We start from the raw sequence: 7,107 nt of genomic DNA on the forward strand, positions 1-7,107 counted from the left end.
TGGGTCAAGTTCACGAACATATCGAACATATCTGCTTGCAACATTTTAAAGAGGAATCTTCAGAGGTTGCTCCTCAGACTGCTCCATGGGGTTAGGTCTTGGCAAAATAATTCTAAAAATGTGGTTCCCTACCACCCACAGTACAGCACATAATTTTTTAGACATTTAGATTTGAAGACTCCAGCTGCAGTAACCCCCAAAACACGTCTGTGCGTTCATACATAAATAAGTTAAAATGCATCTTCAAAAATAATGTTTCTGCCTTGGATGTGATCCATTAAAACGTGCCCCAGCCTTGAGTATGAAACACAAAATTAAATTATTTTCTCAACCTAGCTTTTCCAGGCAGGTGATCTTTTGTGGTTGTGCAAATCATGACTGTCCCTCTAACAACAATAGCAGCAATAACCTTGGTAAGAAAAGTTTTTTATAATACCATAAAAAAAAGTGTAACGGAGGAGATCCATGTGGATTATTATCACCAGACCACAGCTTGTGTGGGTTACTTTGCACAATGATCGTGATCTACACTAGTAGGTAAGTTGTTTAAAACTAGACCTTAACCATAGACCTGACATATCAGAAACTAATGGCCCTCCCTGCTTTCCTTACCCACTATTCACTTCATAAAAAAATCAAACGCAAATTTGCAAAAAGATGGACGAAATAGTGCCTCCTACTTGTTGAGCCCCGTTTTGTGCTCAGTTGTTCTATATTGTTCTTTATAAAACGGATGGCTCGAATCAAGCAATCTGATTGGTTGTTAGCCCTTGTATAAATCCTGTATACCACCACTATGACGTCCGATTACTTGTCACAATTATATAGGACTCTGCTTTCATCTTTTTATAGAGGTGCTTGGGACTTCCTGCCGTTACTAAGCAACAAAAACAGCTTGTGCAGCAGTCTCTTTAACCCTCTGGGGTCTATGATGGTGCCGTCCTGATCAGATCATGTGACGTTTAACAAAAAAACTAGGTGACATGGAGCGCTGCTATCAACTTCACTCCAAAGTACAGACTTGAAACTTTCTCCCAGTTTTTGTCTGACATTTCTAGGTCATGTAAAACCAAAGATATGATAGGCCTAGTTTAAATTTGATAGTAATTTTTGAGCGTTGTTGTAGCTTTCTGTGTACTTTAACATAGTTTGTTTTAAAAAGTTGCAGCTAATAAGGGAAAAAAACCTATACATATGCATGTTTTTATGGGACTTTTTTGTATATAGTTTTATTATATTTACATTTTTACCTTTTTATATGTTCATATTTGTATCATATGCTTACATTTTCAAGTTCCAAAACAGTTCATTGAGCATATTTGTGTTTGTTTTTATTGTAGTAAATAGTATATTTTTACAACTCGGATTTCATGATTTTTGGGCTCAATCTGTTGATCAAGTAGGTTAAAGTGAGAAAATAACTGTCAGATCATATAGGTGAGGAAAAAATGGGTACCAAATATGGGTATAGTAAAAAAAAATTTAGGTGATACATGAAGGGCAGAATCAAAAGTATTCAAAAATGGCCAAAATAGGTTCAGACCCCAGAGGGTGTATAAAACAGTCAATCAGGTTATGAGGTTGGATTGACTGCGGGGATGGAGGAGGGCCTATTTATTGCTTAAATATACCACAAGTGTTGTTCTATATACTACAAGTGTTCTAAATACTACAAGTATTGTTCTACATACAACAAGTGTTGTTTTTATCACATGTGTTGTTCTTTACACTAAAGTATTCTTTAGTAAGTCTTAAGTAAGTCTTAAGTAAGTCTTTACACTTAAGTGTCGCTGAAGAATTACTCAGAATTACACTTATTCTGTTAGTATAGTAGTATCATGTGATATTTGTTATAATAACCAGTGATGTAATTTCTTCTTCCCAAACATCTCTACATTCATTAAGGAATTATTCAGCTAAAAATCTACATTGTGACTTTAGCATGTTAGTCGTTTTCTGCAGTTACCATATTGGAAACTTTATTGTGTAGCAGGTAGAACTGATCAGTGTCTCTATGGCTCGTCTAGCTCGAGCTATTTTCTACATCGGAACATAAAATCATTTCCCGTAAATCCAACAGTGTGTTAAGCAAACACACACACACACACACACACACACACACACACACACACACTGGGTAATCAGGCCCTCTTTGATCATCCTGGTTTGACTCAGTGGTTGCTATGCCAACAGGCGAGAATAAAGCTTTGAGCTGCAGTACTATGGCTTTCATGACTGATGCAACATTTACCATAACCCCCCCCCCCCCCCCCTCGCCCTCACCCACCGACCCACCCACCTGCACGCACACACACACACACACACACACACGCACACACACACACACACACACACACACACACACACACACACACACACACACACACACACAGTGCAGAGCAGTTTCTTTAGTTTTTCTCCAACGTTTTGGCGGCTTCAGAATTTAGGTCACCTCTTTGTGGAAGGAGAAAGGGAGGAGGGAAGGAGCATCCCAATGTAACGCTTGTTGTTGATTGGTCAGAACACACACACACACACACACACACACACAGATTATACTTGATCGATCTTCTGCTCTCTCCATCCCTCTGTGACTCTGTATGTCTCTCTGTCTCTGTAGTTCATTTCTAAAGGACAAATGAGGGAAACTGGGAGGCCAAGTGTCTTGTCCTCCTCTGTCTTCACTATCTCTTCTCTGTCTCTCTCTCCATTTTCTCTTCACTTCTTACCCTCCCCCCTATCTAGCATGACCTACATTTCCTCCTGCATGCCTCAGTCCTTTGATTTCTCCCTCTCTTTTCTTCTTTCCCACCTCCGCACACATTAAAACCCACGCTCACACACACACACACACACACACATGCTCACACACACACACATGCAGTCCCACAGCTGAATGGGGGTGGGGTGGAGTCACTAAGTCCATTTAGAGCTGTAAAGGGTGGAGTTTTAAAATAGAATGCCAAGCTAAGCCCTGAGTGAACCCTGTTTCAAAACACTGCCAGTGTGTGTGCATTTCTGTGTGTGTGTGTGTGTGTGTGTGTGTGTGTGTAAGACACCAGGACAGAGAAGGTAAAGGCTATAGTGCCTCCTATGGACAAACAGCGTCCCTCCTTGTTGACATGTATAACTCCACAGTGCCACCTGCTGAGCTTTGCTCAAGGTTACAAACACAATCCATTTTCACATGACAGTCAGATCGCCTCTCTGCTGCCACCAAGTGGAGACAGACTGGTCCTTGCAGAGGAGTTTGCATCTAAAAAAAAACAAAAAACACCCTGTTTCTACAGGTGCATCTCAATAAATTAGAATATCATAGAAAAGTTTATTTATATCAGTCATTCAATTCAAAAAGTGGAAAAAACACATTATATAGATCCATTACACACAGAATGAAACATTTCACGTCCTCATTTATTAAATTTCTTCTAATTATAATGATTATGGCTTACATTTAATGAAGACCTAAAATTCAGTATCTCAAGAAATTTGAATATTACAAAAGACCAATTTTAAAAAAGTATGTTAAATATGGAAATGTTGGCCTCTGGGTTTTAAAGTCATTTTGTGTCTTTTTTTTTTTGCCTTTTTGTGTCTTTTTTTTGTCATTTTGTGTCGTTTTTTTTAGTCATTATGTTCCTGTTTTTGGTGATTTTGTCTTTTGTGTCTTTTTTTGTCATTTTGTGTCTTTTTTTGGTCATTTTGTGTCTTTTTTAGTCCTTTAGTCCAACATAAAATGTGATTTTGAAGCTTATTTTTTTAACTTTCAAAACACTATCATGCTCATTAAAGATAATTTTATACAAAAGATATTTGAGCTTGTCTCCAGTTATACTTGGTATATCATCATCAAACTGAAACTGGCCTCATGGAGTTTACAGCCAACTTTAGAGGTAAATTTACAGTAGGGCTCCACACTGCTTTGTTTTCTAGTCTGGATGTCATGAAGAAGTCATGATTTGGCGCCTTTGGAGACTCTAGAGGGTTAACTTGTGCCACCACTAATGCAAAGTGGACATTTTGAGTACTGTTGACATCAGTGTATAAGTGTGTTTATGCAATAGCAAAACTGAGCCAGTATGAACTGGAGGGTAACATCTAATCTCCCTCTGCCACCGTCAGGAAAGAAAGCAAAGCCTTCACTTCCTCCAATTCTCTCTCTGATTGCTTTTTGGGTTGTACTTCATCCTGTGGTGCGTGTGTGTGTGTGTGAGAGAGAGTGTGTGTACATGTGTGAAGGCAGTCCTCTTGGTCACAGTTAGACAATCAGAAATTAACACAGCAGCAGCAGCATGCTACACCAGCGGAGCTTCAGAGAGGCCGGCGCCTGTTCCACCCAGGGGTGAGCCCACCCATCAGCTCATTTTTAACACTTCCAGAATAACTTGCAGGTTGAATCTTTAATAACAAAATGTATACTTAATTAACCTTTCTTGAAAATGACCATTTGAAAAGTTAACCCTCTGGAGTCCATCTATTTATTGAAAATACACATGTTTTATTTACAGTAATAACTTTATTTATATATGATATGTAGACAAGCTGAGAAAGCCAGTTGAAAGTGCAATCATAGGAGATTTCACAGTTTGACATTTATGTTTCTAGACCATTTTTAAAATGTGAATTTTCTGAATTTGCTGTTTTTTTGTGTATAAATGGAAAAAAGGCACATTTCCATAGACACCCGTGTCTTTTGTTTGTATTTTGGGTTTCTGGCAGCTTTATACTTTGTTAAATAAAATAAAATGAAAAATCTGACTGAGCCAAGTTTGTGTGGAGAAAAAGGAGCCATGCATGTGATGTAAGGACAGACTGAAAGATGCTAAACAGAGACAGAAATTAATGCATAGGAAGTTGACAAATTTGAACCAAAATCGCCTGGACTTCAGAGGTTTAACACAGGACTCTATATGTTTTACAAAACATGAGGGCATATATTCAATGACAAGTAGCTGTTTTAAGAAATGCTCCTAAAAATACTTCTGTTATTTCTCTTCCTGTCAACATCCATTAAACAGGTTCAACCTGCTTGCTGACTCTTTAAGAACTGTAACATCCGTTTTGGCATATTTTAGATGGTGTAAATAGAGGAGGGACTGTAAGTAAGTCGTTCATTTAATTTATTAAAAAACGAAAATGTATCGTGTTATTTACTGAGCTTCAGAGGTGCTGCTAGGTTTTCTTTTTATTTTCTTTTTGTACCTTTAATCCTTAGAAGTGTAAGCATTCACATTACTTAACTCTTTGTTAAGGGGTGTTTGGGGCTATTTTGAGGGTTTTTGACTCCTTTTCATTCTGCCTGTATAAACCACTTAAAAATCTTTACCATGACGTGTTGGTATCATTGTTTTCAAGACAACCTCACCTATGTGACCTGATTATTTTTTAAATTTTGACTTACTGGATCAACATTTTGAACACAAAAAATTTACAAAAAACACACACAAAACACATAAAACACATAAAACATGAAAAACAAACCAAAAACACACACAAAATGACAAAAAACACATACAAACACACTTAAAACACACCAAAAACATAATAAAAATACAAAAACACACATAAAAACACCAAGAAATAAAAACACACCGATATGAGAGTAAATTACATGTAGCATATTAAATAATGTCAAGTTATTTCTTTAACCCTTTGATGCACAACATATAAACACCTTCTAATGCACAACATTACATTCATTTCCCATGTTATTTCATGCTGCTGTGTGTTTGAATATCTTTTTTTATTATTATTACAACAAATCATTATAAACATTTTTCCTTTCATACTTTATGAAGAAAAATACTTTTTGTATTATTACATCAAGTTTACACACAAGGGTCAAAAATGACCTTGTGCATGAGAAGCGTAGTGATACAAAAAGTGATTCACTAAATTAACAATTTGAGTATATGTGTAACTATGTTTGTCTTATTTTTAAGGTTTAACTTTAAAAGAGTTGTTAGAACCACCAGATTACATTGGAAAATCACATATTTTAACATTTGAGACTTTTTAGAGCCACCAAATAACAATTTTCCTTGGAAATATACCAGTTTAACAAAAGGATAGCTAATATTTGTGTCTTCTTTGTGAGGTTTTAAATTGGTGACATATAAACATCTTCTAATGCACAACATGGGTCAAAAATCACTTTGTGCATTATAAGCGTAGTGATTAAAAAAAGGGTTTTTATTCAAAAAGTAAGAAATGAAAACAAAAAATGAGGACGTTTGAGGATCAAAAACAAGTTATTTGAGGAAAACCTGCAATACTGAATGATTAAATTAATTTATTGCAAAGATAGAGAATATAAAAACTTAGTCGGGTCACTTTAGACCCACACTGAAAAAAGTGATTTTGACCCTTAGTAAATGTTACATATATTATTTAAGCATATTTTAATAGAAATGTGTTATTTAACTTCATTTATAAAATACTTTCAACATATATATACATACAACATATATTGTCGGAATTATGACAATCTTATTTTATTTAATTAAATGTAGCTTGAAAAAATTAACTTCCTCCAAATTTAAATTTTTTTTGTCAGTTTAGACTTTTGATTCCATCCTTATGATTCTGGTTGACAGAATCTGAGCAGTGTGTTTCTGCTTTCTTGTGTTTTATTGTTTGTATCATATTAAAGTTGGTGGTCTCTCTGTCATGTATGATAGCTAAAAAATATTTAATTAGAATCAACTTAATAAAAAAAGGTACAATTTAAACATTTTAATTGATTTGAAAGAGTACAATATATTTAAAAAACATACACAATTTATTTAAGTTCATTTAAAGTGGGTTTAATTTGATATACTAAGAAAATTTGAGTAAAATGAACTCAAAATAATTGAAAAAGAATTACATAATATCTTTTTTTTTTAATTTACTTAAAATGTATAAGTCCAGTCAACATAATAAAAATATCTAGATTCAGATAAAATTATTTCATCAAACCACTTGTCATAATAAAATTATGTTCATTCAACAAAACCTTTTTTTGAGTGCATGTTGTGCATCAAAGGGTTAATTATTGATGATTTAATGACAAAAAGTTCCATATATTACAGCCCTAAAGTGCTTTATTGATATTTTTTCTTCTTG

This window comes from Centropristis striata, chromosome 9, assembly GCF_030273125.1.
Source record: "Centropristis striata isolate RG_2023a ecotype Rhode Island chromosome 9, C.striata_1.0, whole genome shotgun sequence".
In the NCBI taxonomy this organism is placed as follows: Eukaryota; Metazoa; Chordata; class Actinopteri; order Perciformes; family Serranidae; genus Centropristis; species Centropristis striata.